Source organism: Stylophora pistillata, chromosome 5 (genome assembly GCF_964205215.1).
Source record: "Stylophora pistillata chromosome 5, jaStyPist1.2, whole genome shotgun sequence".
In the NCBI taxonomy this organism is placed as follows: domain Eukaryota; kingdom Metazoa; phylum Cnidaria; class Anthozoa; order Scleractinia; family Pocilloporidae; genus Stylophora; species Stylophora pistillata.
In genome coordinates this window covers 31,262,432-31,277,772 of record NC_142523.1, presented here as the reverse complement: position 1 = coordinate 31,277,772, position 15,341 = coordinate 31,262,432, and the positions used below count along the sequence as shown (strand labels likewise).

The following is a 15,341-nucleotide window of genomic DNA, read 5'->3' as shown; positions in this document are numbered from 1 at the left end:
TTTTCTGTAAAGGACAAAGTAACTGCCAAGGTTAACGAACTCCTTGAAAAGGACATAATTGAGAAAGTCGAGGGGCCGACGGTGTGGGTAAGCCCTGTCGTTGTTGCTCCTAAACCGTCCGGAGACATAAGGTTGTGTGTCGACATGCGGAGAGCCAACGAGGCCATTATTCGGGAAAGATTGCCCATACCAACCATAGATGAAGTCCTTGAAAGTCTTAATGGGAGTGGTGTTTTCTCGAAGTTAGATTTAAGGTGGGGTTTTCACCAAATTGAGCTGGATCCTGATTCAAGGGATATCACTGCTTTTACCACCCATGATGGTATATTCCGCTACAAACGTTTGAGTTTCGGTGTAAATGCCGCACCAGAGAAGTACCAGCATATCATCACCCAGTCAATGGCAGATCTACAAGGGGTGTCAAACATAGCAGATGATCTTATCGTTCATGGTCGAGACACTGAAGAACATGATAAGAACTTACACAGTGTGTTGCAACGTCTTAGTGAGAAGCAGCTGACTTTGAATGCTGAAAAATGCACTTTCCGAATGACTAAAGTGGTATTCATGGGTCTTTTGCTGAGTAAGCATGGCATCGGCCCAACGGAGGAAAAAGTCAGAGCAGTTGCAGAGGCAAGTCAGCCTCAGACACCCTCAGAAGTCCGTAGCTTCTTGGGGCTCGTTGGATTCAGTGCCAGGTTTATACCCGATTTTGCTACCACTGCTGATCCCCTCAGAAAACTTGCAAGAAAAGGGGAACCGTTCGTTTGGGGTAAGGAGCAGGAGCAATCGTTTCAGAGATTGAAGAGTCAAGTTGCAAGTGCACCAGTCCTAGCTTACTTCGATAAGGACACACCCACCCGTGTTATTGCTGATGCAAGTCCTGTTGGACTTGGCGCCGTGCTGGTGCAAGAAAAGAATGGGGAAAGCCGTGCCATCTGTTATGCTAGTCGTAGTTTGAGTCAAGTGGAGCGTCGTTATAGTCAGACAGAAAAGGAAGCACTAGCCTTAGTCTGGGCTTGTGAACGCTTCCACCTCTACTTGTACGGGCTTCCACAGTTTGATCTGGTGACAGACCATGAAGCACTTAAAGTCATCTATTCAAGGAAGTCTAAACCTTCAGCCAGAATAGAGCGCTGGGTTCTGCGTTTACAACCGTACAACTATCAAGTTTGCTATGTGCCTTCAAGAAAAAACATCGCAGATACCCTTTCCCGACTGACGAAGATACCTGCCTCAGACAATTCCGCGGAAGATGATGGATATGTACGCGCGATAGCTCTACACGCTGTCCCTGCTGCATTGAGAATCAAAGAGATTGAACAAGTCTCAGCACAAGACTCTGAGTTGCAAGCACTCAGGAATTGTCTCATCGAAGGGAAATGGGATAATGCCCCAAAGCAGTATTTGCCAGTGCGCAATGAGTTGACTTTTATTGGCCATGTAATTCTCCGGGGGACAAGAATTGTTATACCCCGAGCACTTCGCAAGAGAGTCGTTAGTTTGGCACACGAGGGGCACCAAGGAGTCACAAAGACAAAGGAGAGACTTAGAACAAAAGTCTGGTGGCCTGCTATGGATCGTGATGCCGAGAAAAGATGTGCAGAGTGTTACGGGTGCCAGATGGTCACAAAGAACGTTCCACCCCCACCATTGAAGTCAACACCGTTACCCAACCAACCATGGGAAGAAGTAGCTGTGGATCTAATGGGTCCGTTACCTTCTGGGGAACATTTGTTAGTTCTCGTTGATTATTACAGCCGGTGGATAGAGGTTGATGTTATCTGAACAACTTCCAGCAAAACCATCATTCATTGCTTGAATGCCCAATTTGCAAGACATGGGTTGCCTAAAGGTCTGCGTACCGACAATGGCTCAAATCTTGTATCTAAAGAAGTAGAAGATTACCTGAATGAAATGGGGATTGATCACCATTACACAACACCTCTATGGCCAAGAGCTAATGGTGAGGTAGAGAGGCAAAACAGGTCGCTTCTGAAGTCCATGAGAGCAGCCCATGCAGAAGGAAAGAACTGGAGAGAGGAGCTAAACAGGTTCCTTTTGGCATACAGGTCCACGCCACATTCAACCACAGGAAAGAGTCCCGCCGAGTTATTGTTTAGGAGAAAGCTGACAACTAAAATGCCTGAGCTAGTCAATGTTGAAGAGGAGGAGGTAGAAGTGAGCGACCAAGCCGTTCGTGATCGGGACAATCAGAGAAAGCAGTTTAACAAGGACTATGTGGACAAGAAGTTCCATGCCAGAGATCGAAATGTGAAAGAAGGAGACAGTGTTCTGCTTGAGAAGAAGAAAGAAAATAAGCTGTCACCTTGCTATGAGAAGGAACCATATCAGGTGATATCTCGTTATGGGGACCAGGTGGTGTTGCGATCGCCTCAAGGTGTCCAGTACAAACGCAGCCTTCAGCATATTAAGTCCTTTAATATGCCAGATCTAGAAGAACAGGAAACGCCACAACAGGACGCTAAACCACGGACTGAACCTAAGTCATTTGAGACGCCACCTGTGGCAGAGGATCAAGTACCAATGGCTGAATCACCACCAGAAGATGTACCTTCTACTGTACCTACAGCTGAGGAGCAGCATGTGAGAAGATCCGGCAGAATTACGAGCCGTCCAAAGGCTCTGAGTGACTACGTTCTGTACTAAAACTAGTGACATTGGCATTTTCATATTACTGTTCGTTGTTATTACATGAGTGACATTGAAACGTTGTTTTATAAGCTGAACGGCCAAGGCTATGTTTATGTTTAGCGTGATTTTTGACTTGAACATTCGGAATCGAATTGAACTTTTACGGTGTCTAAACAAAGTGGAAGTTTGTAATGTTTCTGTCTTTCGAGGTCAACCATCTAAGCGAAGAAAGAGAGGGAATGTAGTATACTAGGACAGCGGTTGTTTATGTAAAAGTATACATCCGGGAAAGTGTGAGCGCGGGAAGATCATTGAGAAACGTGTACTGTGTGTACTGTTGTTGTTCGCCTTCGTGGCTGCCTTTTGTGGCATACTTCTTCATTTTTAGACACTACACCAGCAGATGCCATCATGATGCCAAAGCTAAAATCATTCACTGCTTAGATGTAACACCAGTATCTAGAGTTGACAAAGAAATTCAAAATCACCATTATGATACTTTAACATAAGTTATGATAATTCTGCCAGGGTAAAACTGTCATCATACATTATTATACATTGTTATACAACAAGAACTTCATTATTAACAATAACACTTCAAGTATATTTTGATGTGGATGTTCTTCTGATATCAACATTTTGGCCATAATTACTTTCTTTCTAAAATTATACCAGACTGGACCATACACTACAATGAGATTTCAGGGTGTAATTTACCACGGTCAGCCTAGCTGACAACCATAATGCAGATTACACATTGTAGTAAAGAAACGTTGCTACGTCGTTGCTGACTGCATGTACCATTTTGGTAAAGTTCTATAAAAACAAAAAAAAAAACAAAAAAATATATTCACTGAAAGAATCTCAAAATTGACAACACTTAGAGCCAAAAACTAAAATTTCACTTTCCTCTTGAAGCACCCTCTTATCACAGACCTATGCTATTTGTACGTGCAAATTAAACCAAATCGACAAAATCACTAATTTATTGTTTATTTGTTTTGCACGTCGTTGACAAATGCTTAATTTTAGATATTTGTGGCTAAGACAGCACACGTGCGTCTGTTTTCCTTTGTCATCGAATATATTCCTTTAACCACATTTAAGCGCTGGGCCAATGAGACGAGAGCGAGCCATTTAGCTACGTGATCAGGGGAAATCAATCGGAAATCAAAAAGTAGAGAATTCTGTTATTGAAGCAGTATGATCGTGTCTCTACAAATAGAAAATAGCCTGTCTTGAATGGGATTACGCCTTACAGAATTGTATGTATATCTAAAATATATAGAGGAAGTTTTTAATCGAGTATCTAGCTGTTCCTACAGAATTGTGATTTTTGAAAGAATTGTGCTTAGTCCACTCACTTGTATTCCTTTGCTTTTAGCTGACTAGCTACCTTGTGTGGAGTTACGCATTAAAAATAGTTCAAAACAACTGGTAGATCCCTTGGATGCTATTTTTCTTGGTGTATCTTCTACTACAGTAGCACGCTAACCCGCGGTGCAAAACATTTATAATTACAGAAAAAAAAAAATTCAAAAATTTACACATTTAATGGCTTTCCAATCACAATTTCCTGCAGAGTTGACATTTTAGAATACACAAAAGTTTTTCCTCAAAGACCCCAGAGCAGACCAACAATGGGGATGAACTCCATCCTTTAACCACAGAGCATCCAAGCCCAGACTCACTTGGTGGGAGGCAAGCATTTATGCCAACTCTCATGCATGAGTGATCGAAACATAATTACTCCTTACAATGTCATTACTGGTTAAAATCATGATAATATCAGGCAGACATTGAGTGACGAGAATAGAGAATACTATCAATTAAGGAAACATCAGCTGATCCAATACAAAATTATCTTAACTAATATCAAAAGAATTGTATAGAAAAAGTCAAGAGAATTCCTAAAGAGATCTGAAAGGGGAAGGGTTAGCCAGCTGAGCCTTCCAAATAATATGCATTTTAGTGAATCATAATGCCTCCCTAGGGTAAATTTTCAGTTGGTACCAGTCATTAAAATTTATTCCTTACTAACACTGACCCCATATGTCTCCTTGGGAAGTGGTGTCTACTCTTCCACACTATCTCTTCTTTTCTGAAATTCTTCATCAAGATCCTAACCAGGAGGAATAGCTTCTAATTATTTTTATTTCTGAAAAAAAGGCCAAGTCATTCTGGTAATGGTTAAATTCAAAAGAAAGTTAAGTCATACGTGGGCCGGTCCTCATTATATGCACTTTGGCTGGAGTGTTTTCTGAACCCTTTAATCCCTAACAGTGATTGGAATCTAATTCCTCCTTACAATATCACCCCTGAATCACACATTAAGGCCAGGAAAATAAAGGAAATGATCACCAACTGGAGAAGCTCTTGATTGTTGAACAAATTCTCTTTGTCAGCACCTCAAGAAATGTATAGAGAACAGTATGGAGAATATACATACTGATGTTAGGGTGTAAAGGGTTAATGCCCACAGGAAAGAATGAGGCCTTACCAGCAACATAAGTTGGTGAGAGGTTGATCTCCTAGGGCAGGAGGTTTCACACTGATAAGGAAGGCCCAACGATTTCAACAAAAGCTGGTTTAACTGGCTTATGGAAAAGTTTAATGAAACACCTGAAGATCTCTCATCATAAATTATGTACAGACCCCCAACAAATCATTCCCAAACTTGTCTTAAATCTTCTTGCAGGCAGAGAAATGTGCATTAAAGAACCATCTCTCTGTATCCCAGCACAAACTACAATTCATATTTTACAACCCTGAATGGGATGTACACGGTATGTAATCATAAACTTTTAAGATATTCCAGTAAAATTATGACAATTCTACAAACTTAAAATAAAAAAAATCAAAGCAATTGAAACAAAAAAACATTAGTAGAAAACCACTTTCAACATTTTTTACCTGTGACTATGATGTCAAAAATCATCCACAGCTCGCGATAAACTTGTCATTTAAGACGTTTTTCCACTTTGCTTGTAACTGGTAGCTATATAAGTTAGAATAAAATAGGGTGTTTATACTTTTCGTGAGCATAAGAGATGCCATAGACAACTGGTTAACCTACTGGTCTAAATAGAAAAGCCAGAGGGTTTATTACTCAGAGAGAGGAGTTTGATCATGATCATTATCAAACTTCATTTTGCCAAGCTGCAGCAGACACTTGTGTGGTTACAAAAAAATCACCCAGGTATAGGCACACAATCAGCAAGAAAATTGTTTGCACATTACCACTGAAATGGAAATAATTATTCTGGAAGATTTGGCACACCAAATATATCCCTTGTACCCCCACTTTCACCTCCTCTTTTCCTCTTCAATGTTTTTGTTTTTTTTTACAACATTGGTGACTGGTGGAAGGTGAGTGTTGCAAGAAACTGTAGTTCTCCTAAATGCTTCCTTGACAATGGCTCCATGAATTTTGTATGTTAATTAATTTTTATATCTTGTAAGGCCCTCATTATCCTTTAACTTCCAAGATCTGATTGTAAATTCTCCCCTTTAGTTGCTATACTCATTCCCTTGTAAATTAGTTTCAAGAATTTGTTGTTTAAAGATCAAGATGACAACCTCTACCTGATAACTTTTAGTATTCTCATTACCTGTTTACTAGGGAATGTTTGGAAGTTATAGGGAGAGGTTACATGTTAAACACTTCTTAGAGTTCAAGGATTAGAAGGGAACCCAAACTAGCATGTCTTTTTCCAGTATAAACAACAACAACGACAATTTAACACTTATATAGCGCAAACTACTATATAGATAATCAGTCGCGCTTTACAATCAGTTAAGGTGAGATCGGACGTCAGAATTCATCAGGCGCAATATGCAGCCAGTTCAGTCCATGTATTAAGTGATCTCACCTTCCCTCCTCAATTCACTCTTGATTAGACACTACACAAAGATAGACCACAACACCGGGCACTACGTTAATTAACTGGAAGACTGAAAATGTGCTTGGCATAGAACTCAAACAGGTTTGGAGTGGCTTCTCTACTTATGAGTGAGCTCTGTTGTGATAAGGCCATTTCTTTGATCTCACATAGCAATTGGGGTTCCTTTAATTTCCAAAGAGTGGCCCATTTAATTAATCCAACTCTGTCCTTGGAGACCAATGTGAGAATGTTCTGTCCATGAACATGAAAGGGGGTGTTCACTGACTTCTCTTTTTGATTTTCAGATCTGACTGTAACTCCAAGAAGCTTTAAAACCAAATGCCAGAAATGACTTTGGTATCTCTGATCAGCTCCCATTCCAAACAACTTAGGAAAAGTTAACCACTCTGCTCCATGATCTTTGATTACTTTAAGTGCTTCTTGTAACATTGGCCTCTGCACTTGCTTGTGAAAATGGTCAATAGCTGCTGGGTCTTTCAATGACATCTTTACCTGTTGTGATGTTACAGGAAAAATGTTCTGATGGAGACTTCAACATTTCACTTAAAGTTTCATGGTGCTTCAAAACAGTTGCTGGCCATAACCGTGCAAGGTAACCACTGGAAAAACCAAGTTCTGCCTCACTAGCTTGGGATGTGTTCAGAGATGGAATGATGAACTTGTCAAGGAATTCAAACAAAAACTTGATTTCAACTTGAATCATAGTACTTGAGCTCATCTTAATGACATCTTGCCAAATAGTGGGGTGGCTAATCTGATTTTGGCAATCTTTGAAGGAGACGCTCAGCAAGCTGTAGACAAGCTTTTCCATACTTAAGATACCACTGGAGAGTCTCGTGATAATATGTCCACCTTGTGTCAATGAATGTCTGAGGAAGGGGTGGCTCTTTACTAAGAATACCTAGAGAAACATACATAACTTTGTATTGGCTTGGACGCTCATGATGGAGCCAAGATATTTTATATAGCAATTGTAAAACATGGGGGTTACTCATGTCACCCTTTGCTCCAAACCCAGCCTGGTACATTCTTCTCAGCATGATGTTTAGTACATGTGAGTAGCATCCTACAAAGAACATTTCTTTTCCAAAAATTTTGGTGTTGTTTGCTAAGAGACCATTTACTTTTCCCTTTTGGGTAGAGGCATTGTCCCCAACCAACCCCGAAACATTGGTGATGTCATATTCATTTTTCACAACATGATAATCCACATCAGACTGGTGTTTTCCAGACCCGCTGGCTGTAAGGCTGTTTGCTAGGACATAAGCTTGGGGCTTGCTCTCTCTAGGGCACCAGGTGTGAACACCCACTATGTGCCTCTCTTCTCCTCCTTTGTGGGAGTCATCGCTCCAGAGATGAAAATCATACTTGGAGTTTGAGAAACACTTGGCAATGCGTAAAATTAGTTTGTCTGCTTCACCTAAGAGAACCTTCCAGTCAGAAAGTGTACTTGGGGAGACAACAAAGTTTGTGGGAGGGCTCCAATCAAACAAAATATTGAAAATCAGATGTAATGCTACAGGTGTCTTTTGATAAGATAACAAAGATGCATGTTGCATATATCTGACACAAGCCATAAACATCAAAGTTCTTTGGTTGTATCCATTGTTACCATGTGCAAATGTCTCCACAAGAGAATATCCCTTTTCGACAAACTCATTGTTCCCCTGCAATTTCTTTTTCAGTTTTGAGGAAGCAGATCTTGTCCCTCTTTTAACTTGTTGCTGACTTGTTTTTATTTTTTTTTCGGGAGACGTAAGTTTGTTTTGACACTTTTTGAGTTGAATTTGGAGCCTCAACATGTCCTTTTTCAATTGGATGTTCCTTCCTTTTACAAATACTGAAATTACGAAAAGGTGACAATTGAAATTAGTCAAATGTAACTCACGGATTTCACGATAGAGTATGGTAACAAAGAATACAACGTAAAAATATCCGACTAGAAATCCTATGAATGAGGTATGTTTAGAAACTCTCGATAGTGTATGACACTTAAAGATACGCGTCGTTATGATTAATTTTTCTGAACGAAAAATGAACTTGCCTGTACATTTTGTTACTGACCATGCGGCCATATCGACTACTCTATCTTAACATTTGAGAGGTTTTTTTTCGGCTTCTGTTTGGTGGGAGTTTCATCGGTTTATGATTAAAACCATTTAAAAGTGGTGTCTACTACGATCGCGCAAGTTGCAACCGGCGAAAATTCAGAATGGGAATAAAAATCAGTCACCGTAATTGGTGGCTCAGACAATCTGCAGTAGTATTCGTAGACATTTGTAAGTGTTTGCATTTCCATTACCTCCTTAAAAACACTTACCTAGACTGCGTCTTAGGGTTTTGACTGTTCATTTTAGATTGGCGTTTTCGGACCTCAAACCCTTACACTCTCTCTCGAGTCGATCGAGTTTTTCTTCACTTAAAAAGCTGCACACTTGCACTGCAATGCTGCTTTTTTCTATGTCTTCGGAACAATTCACATATTTTCTCGGCTTCTTTTTGACTGGTGGCTGATTTTTGCAAGAAAACTGGCTACCGTGAGCTCTTTTACGTGCCATCAGGTCTGATCGTCGGTGAGTCGGCCGGCGATTAATTACCAAAAATCTGTAACTTTGATGTAAGCAACCCTTTGCGCGAGCCCGCGTTCCTTTTCTCACGCAGTGCTACAAAGTAATGTAATCTGCGCATGTCTGAGATTTTCATGGGGCTACGGTTTCCATGGGTGGGGTACCTCTCCGTGAGGCCTACAATTACACACCACGCTGGCCTTAGCAAGGCAATTGCAAGCGCACTGGTTGGGCAGCCTAAGTGGGTCCTTTAAGCCAAAGTCTTCAGAGCCTATTGCAAGAGCTAGTCCCCATACTAGCAAAGTAACAACTGGACATGCTGGAGCTATAGTGGGGTATACTGGCCCTTGGTGAGTTTGGAAGGACTGAGCGCACCGGACTGCCACTACCTCGGACCAATATTCCTCAGTATTGCCCTTGTACTCAGTTAGTAAGAAGTTAGTTTTCTGTACATTATATCCCTGAGTTCACTATAGAGTCACTCTCATCTTGTTTTACAGCATTTATTCAATCGGATAGTTGCTAATACGGCACATCTACGAGGGAAAACCGAAACAGGCTGATACATCTTCCACATATCAACAGTAACGTTATCGCACAGAAATAGCCGCGATTCAACAGTGAAACTGCCTTTTTAAACATTTCCAATCCATCTCTTGGACGGCGTACGAATTACGAATTCAGAATAAAGTTTACTATATGCGTTTTGTATCTTTTCTTTTTCTCATTTTATACGAGTATCATATCAAGATGAAATGCTCATTTAAATTCCGTGTCGAGAAACCATTTCCAATGTTGTGGGTGTTTCCTTTTTTTTTCCAATTATTCAGAGTTAAAAGAAAAACTTCAATCTCAGTCTTAAGAAAACACATAATGGTACTGTTTTATCATAAGATGAAAAACCCAAGTATGACTTTTCTGCGACATGAACAGAGCCATCAAACCGGAACGACGTACACGCCAAAGTCACCGCGACGGATGGAAAGCAAAGGCGTACACAGACATTTTCGACTTATGGGGAGGGGGAGAGATAATGAAACAAGTGCCAGGGAAGTTTGGTACTCTTTTCGGGATTCCGCCAAAATAATGACAAAGAAGATAACGAGCTTCCCAAAGAGACGGCAACAAATACCACGCTTAAATACTTGGGAAGCGGAGGGGCAGGAAGGAAAGGGGCCACTGCTCGCTCCAAAAGCAAAATCGAAAGATAATAACTGCACAAGCATCTACTTGTTAGTGTCAGTTTCTATTTCATCGAATTTCAAAATCTAAGGAAAAAAATCACCAGAGGTCTCGCCATCGATTATTATACTTCTAAACTTCACAGACTGAGACCTTAACTAAACATGCATACTATAAGATATGTAACTTAAAAGATCACCCCTCCCTACTTACCACTTGACACTTAGTTAAAACAAACAGTTGATTTGTATTTGCAAAAAGATCTAGATGTGACTTTTTTTCGACTAAAAAATATTTGTTTGTTTGTTTGTTTGTTTGTTTTTTTCGTTAGAGGAAGAAAACAGTAGCTTAAAACAAAACCAAATCGTTGAATTCTTATCAAGCCATTAACGCTAGAACTGCCAATTATTTACAAAATTTTGTGGTATGGTAAACTGATATACTAGGCAAACTTGGCAAAACATCATCATAGGAACATTCCCCTTAATCAAATAGATAAAATTAGGCCCAATCTTTATCTACGAGTTGTTCCCATTTTTCCTCAGGGATATAGCAGAGGTAGCGAGACGCGAGCGCCTGTGAACTCTAATATTCCTGAGGAAAGATGGGGACCACTCGTAGTTCAAAACTTATTGCTTCACACACAGGTTGTTTTTAAAAGACACTTCCGACGGCTCAGTTACTTTAAACAGGGGGTTAACCTTGAACTAACTCTGATACGAACTTAAAAAATTCGTCGTACTCAGTTATACTTGCCTAATAGGTGCGATACAAAGGAATCTAGAATAATTGTCCTCATTTGTTTCAAGTTTTCATTTTACGCAGAATGATAAGTGAATAAAAAAAACCTAAGATACTTTACAACGCACATAATCGCGGCTGTTTTTTTAGAACTGAACTGCAAGTTTTTCTGCAAATTGCTTATTGATCACTCATATATATGCAATTTATAGACGAAGTAATGTAGGTATCATTCAGTGTTTGTGAATGATTGTTCTTTAGAGTTTCTTTGATATTTATAACTATTTACAATTCAAGGTTAACAGACATAAAACTTGGCACATAGAAATGGACCTGGGAGCAGGAGAGGCCCCGTATGCGAAAGTACAGCCGGGCCCATCCCATTCCCAGGAGACTGCTTCTAAAATATGCGCGGGTCAATTATGGATAGATCTTGTAGATTGTAATAATAGACACAGACACAGGACAAGCAGGACAATAGCCTTGAAATAAAAGAAGAAAAACTAGCTCTCCACTATCCTTTACACCAGGTTTAGCTAAGAACAGAACAATGTCTGAAAAAAGTGTTATTTATAAGTTTTCTCACTGGTTTCTCACTGGTTCAGAGAGGACTCCAAAAACGAAAACCGAGCAAACTCAGTTTGTGGCTATGGGCCTGATTCGTCTTCCATTTCTGTTATTACAACAGTGTGACTGTTTAAGCAGAATATCTTTGGACCGGCTTTGGCGTGAATATTGCGCATGTTTTAAATTCTACAAACCAGCCAGCAAACCCTGCGGAGCTAAAAATGATATTATTTACCTTTTTAAGAGGCTGTCCGCCTAAGAACGCATAAGGCAAATTTCGGACCTTCACCGATTTCCCTGAATTTTACTGTAAAAGTCGAGACTTCTATCCCATGAACAAATATTGCGTTTATTTTGAACCAGTCTGGTTTTTTCACTTTTTACGAGATATTTTTCAAGGTGACCTCAAAGGCACCCAGTTTCCCCTCAGGACCTCCATAATTTAGCAACAAAAGTCGAATGCTGCTGAAGCCGTATTTTCAACTCTAACGAGCTTTCTATCTTATATGTCTAAGATCAACCTTTTGCCATTACGTTAACGGTAAAATAATCACACAGTATGTATTTTTCACTGAGTTACAAATTTTTCAAAATACTTACCTCGAGCATAGAAATTTGTGATGCGTGAGGTACGTGTGGTTGAAAGCTATTTTCTCTTGTGTGGGACCTAATCTAGAGTCAAATTTATTACAGCCTATAAGCACTTACACCTAATAAGTAAATTATAGAATAGAACTTTTGGGCACTTTCATGGCGCGCCGCAGAGATATTTGCGAATTTAACAAATATTCGCCATGTTGATCGAAACCAAAGTAACACGATCCGCACATGAATCCGATTTGTAAGCCCTAACGGCCTAAAAATTGCTTGAAGATAAAGTACCAACTCCTTAATGAAGTATAAAAATCGATAAAAAAATTGTTTTGTCCGTTTTACATGGCATGGAGGAAATGTTTGAGAAAAATCTTTCTTTGTAGTCATATGCAAATTAGCTGCATGCGTTCCTTGTTTTTTCGACACACGCGTCCAAAATAGTTTCCGTAGCAATATTTGACCATGCAAACAATAGTTTCTATAAAATTGGAAACGTTACTGTTGTATCCATTTTGGACTTGAGGAACTTACTTAATGTTCAAGAGCGCTAGCCTTTGTTTTCAGTTATCAACGACGTGCCAAAGTGAATTTGTTGTTGAAGAAGTTGTTCATTTCACTCGTGTTTATTATTGTGGCCAATTTGCCAGATTTGACCATTTCTTCCAGCTATTTGCTAAAGTTTTCCTTTTACGTGGTTAGCAAGTTTTTCATCATCATTTGTAGAATGGCATCACAGTTGGTTTGTTAGCCTAATGGTTAGAGTGCTGAACCGGAGGTGTTGCAAAAGTCAAGGGTTCAAAACACGTTCAAGCATGAATTTTTCAGGTTCATTTTTGCAAATTAAAAGTTTCGTCTATAATTGCGATGAACTTCTTCTCGTTCCACAGTTCCTATATACTGTATTCATATATTCATCATTTCAAAACGGTATTTGTTAAAGAGGTGAATTTTACATGATTACTTTTTTAACGTAACTGAGTCAGTTACGCCTGGTCACGCAACATCTAGTTTCAGAGGTTTGTCGAACCAAACGCCAATCCCGAAGATATGCAATATGATTGAGCCATCGACAGTTGGAGAATCCTGCCGGGACAAATGGAAAAATAATACAAATGATTCAAACTGGCATTTTAATAAACTCCTGCAAAATTCACATATCATTAATTTCTCGAAATTAAGAAAATCACAAACCTATATTTACGAGTAAATACTACTAACATCTCTCACGGTCAGGGTAGTATTTTTTCCTTTCTCTTTTCTCTTTTAATTTTTGCGAGTTAAGAACATCGCCACAAACTTAATAACGAAAATTTTGAGAGATTTTCGCGAGTTTTCTCAGAAGTGAGTACGTTAATTCGCTGAGTGCAACTGTTTATCAGGTTACTTTGAGGCTGTGCCTACTGTTCTAAAACAAACTCACTCCACAGGCACCATCATTTATTTTCCTGGGCTATGCAGCTTCTGATATAGTTTAATTAAAGCATCGGCATTCCTGTATAAATGACATCAGTTGCTCAATAAGGTCATTTTTCCTGTCTCTTGATTTAAATGGTACTTCAAAAAACGACAAGATTTCTTTGACTGATTGCTACACTAAAAAGACTAAGCTTATTCTCCTTTGCGCACTCGCACAGATTAAAGGCATTGTAGGACAGAGGGTGCTGCGGCTTTAGTTCATTAAGGATGTGTTCCATCAGCCGTTTTCGTTCAGCTTCCTCTTCCTCTAGGGACAGTTCCTTCGGATTTCGCTCGATTTCTGAGGGTGTTCGTTGCCTTTTTCTGTTTGCTGTAAGGCGAGAGAAAAACCCCTGCACTTGGCTCCTGGTGAGCCACTCGTCTCGGTCAAACAACCTATTGCTCTGCTCGTCTCTTCCCTTTCGCATATCATTTGAAACTTGCTGAGGGTCAGCTTTTAGCACTGATTGTTCGCCTTGATCAAACTTTGCCGTTAAATACTGCTCTTAACTTTGCAACTGAATCTAGTGGATCTGCTCGTGGCTCGGGTAGGGCCCAGCCCATACTGACAGTGTTTACTGGAGGCATTGAGTCACGTACAACCTGGTGGGTACTAGTTTCGCACTGTGGTTCGTCAGTGATGCTGACTGATGTTGTAAGCCTCTCTTCCCAATCTCTACGGAGTTTATCATATACTGTTTCTGACAGCCTTTCATCCTTCACACAATGGTCCCCTACGTTCAAATGTAACTCGAGTTCTGAAAACGTTTGGAAACTCTTCACGCATCCAGGCTCCAAACATTCAAACATGTCCATCTTTGAATCGTCCAAATCATCGCCTTCATTTGAAACCTCTGTTCCAGGAACTGTGTATTCATACACACGTGCATTGTGAAAAGGGAAGAACTCCTTACTTACAACGAGAGCGGTGTCCCCTTGGTCATTTAAAACTAGTTGGTCGTAAGAAATCTCCTTGCCACGCCCTATTTCGTACAACCTCCACGCACGTACAACATCCCCAAACTGGATGTTGTGTAGCTTGCTAAGTCCATCTATCTTGTTCACTTCTAAGGTTCTCTTAGACCCGTTATCTTCACATACGCACGCGGATGTACCTTTCACTGGTCTCTCACAGAGCGCCTTTCTCGTTTCTCCCGCTGTTAGAATGTCGCGTCCTTCGTTGCAGAAACGTCGGATGCATGTTTTCACTGGGCACAGGATACGATCACACACATCCTTACCATACTGTGGCTCTGAAAAGTCATACCGAAAGACTCCAATACCTGCCCGCTGACCGATGTCTCTTGCTGCGGCAATGAGAGAATTATTATGATAACAGCCAGCTTCATCGGACCTCATGTAAACTCGAGTGATGTGGGGCTTCTTGGTTTTAATTTCTTTCAGTATACTCTCTATGATGGAACACACGGCGAACCAGTCCTGCTGACAGGTGCCAAACAGATGGGCATAGGAGTGCAGTTCTAGTTTTCCTTTGTCGTTTTAGATCACTTGTGAGCACTGTCGAGATGTGCAAACTCGTTTCTCTCTTGCCGAACCAATTGGACTGCTTCTCATGAAATCTAAGCTGGATAAATTTCATTTCCCACTCCATTATGACCAGTGCACAGTCTTGACTGGTGCTTATCATCTTCAGCTGATCTTGTTTTGCTACTTC

General features: G+C 40.3%; 1 protein-coding gene, 1 long non-coding RNA gene and 1 pseudogene across 2 annotated transcripts in view; 1 reads left to right on the top strand and 2 right to left on the bottom strand.

Moving 5' to 3' along the window:
* Positions 1 to 15,341, top strand: part of LOC111347607 (uncharacterized) — a 563,268-nt gene that overhangs the window by 499,606 nt on the left and 48,321 nt on the right. The gene's annotated exons all lie outside the window — the stretch shown is intronic.
* On the bottom strand, positions 3,076 to 5,672 carry LOC148731440 (uncharacterized). Its single transcript, XR_016001669.1, has 3 exons — positions 5,569 to 5,672; positions 4,703 to 4,777; positions 3,076 to 3,114 (listed from the first exon to the last, which is right to left on the bottom strand). It is a non-coding gene; the product is annotated as an uncharacterized LOC148731440 (long non-coding RNA).
* LOC148731439 (uncharacterized) lies at positions 6,809 to 9,118 on the bottom strand (annotated as a pseudogene).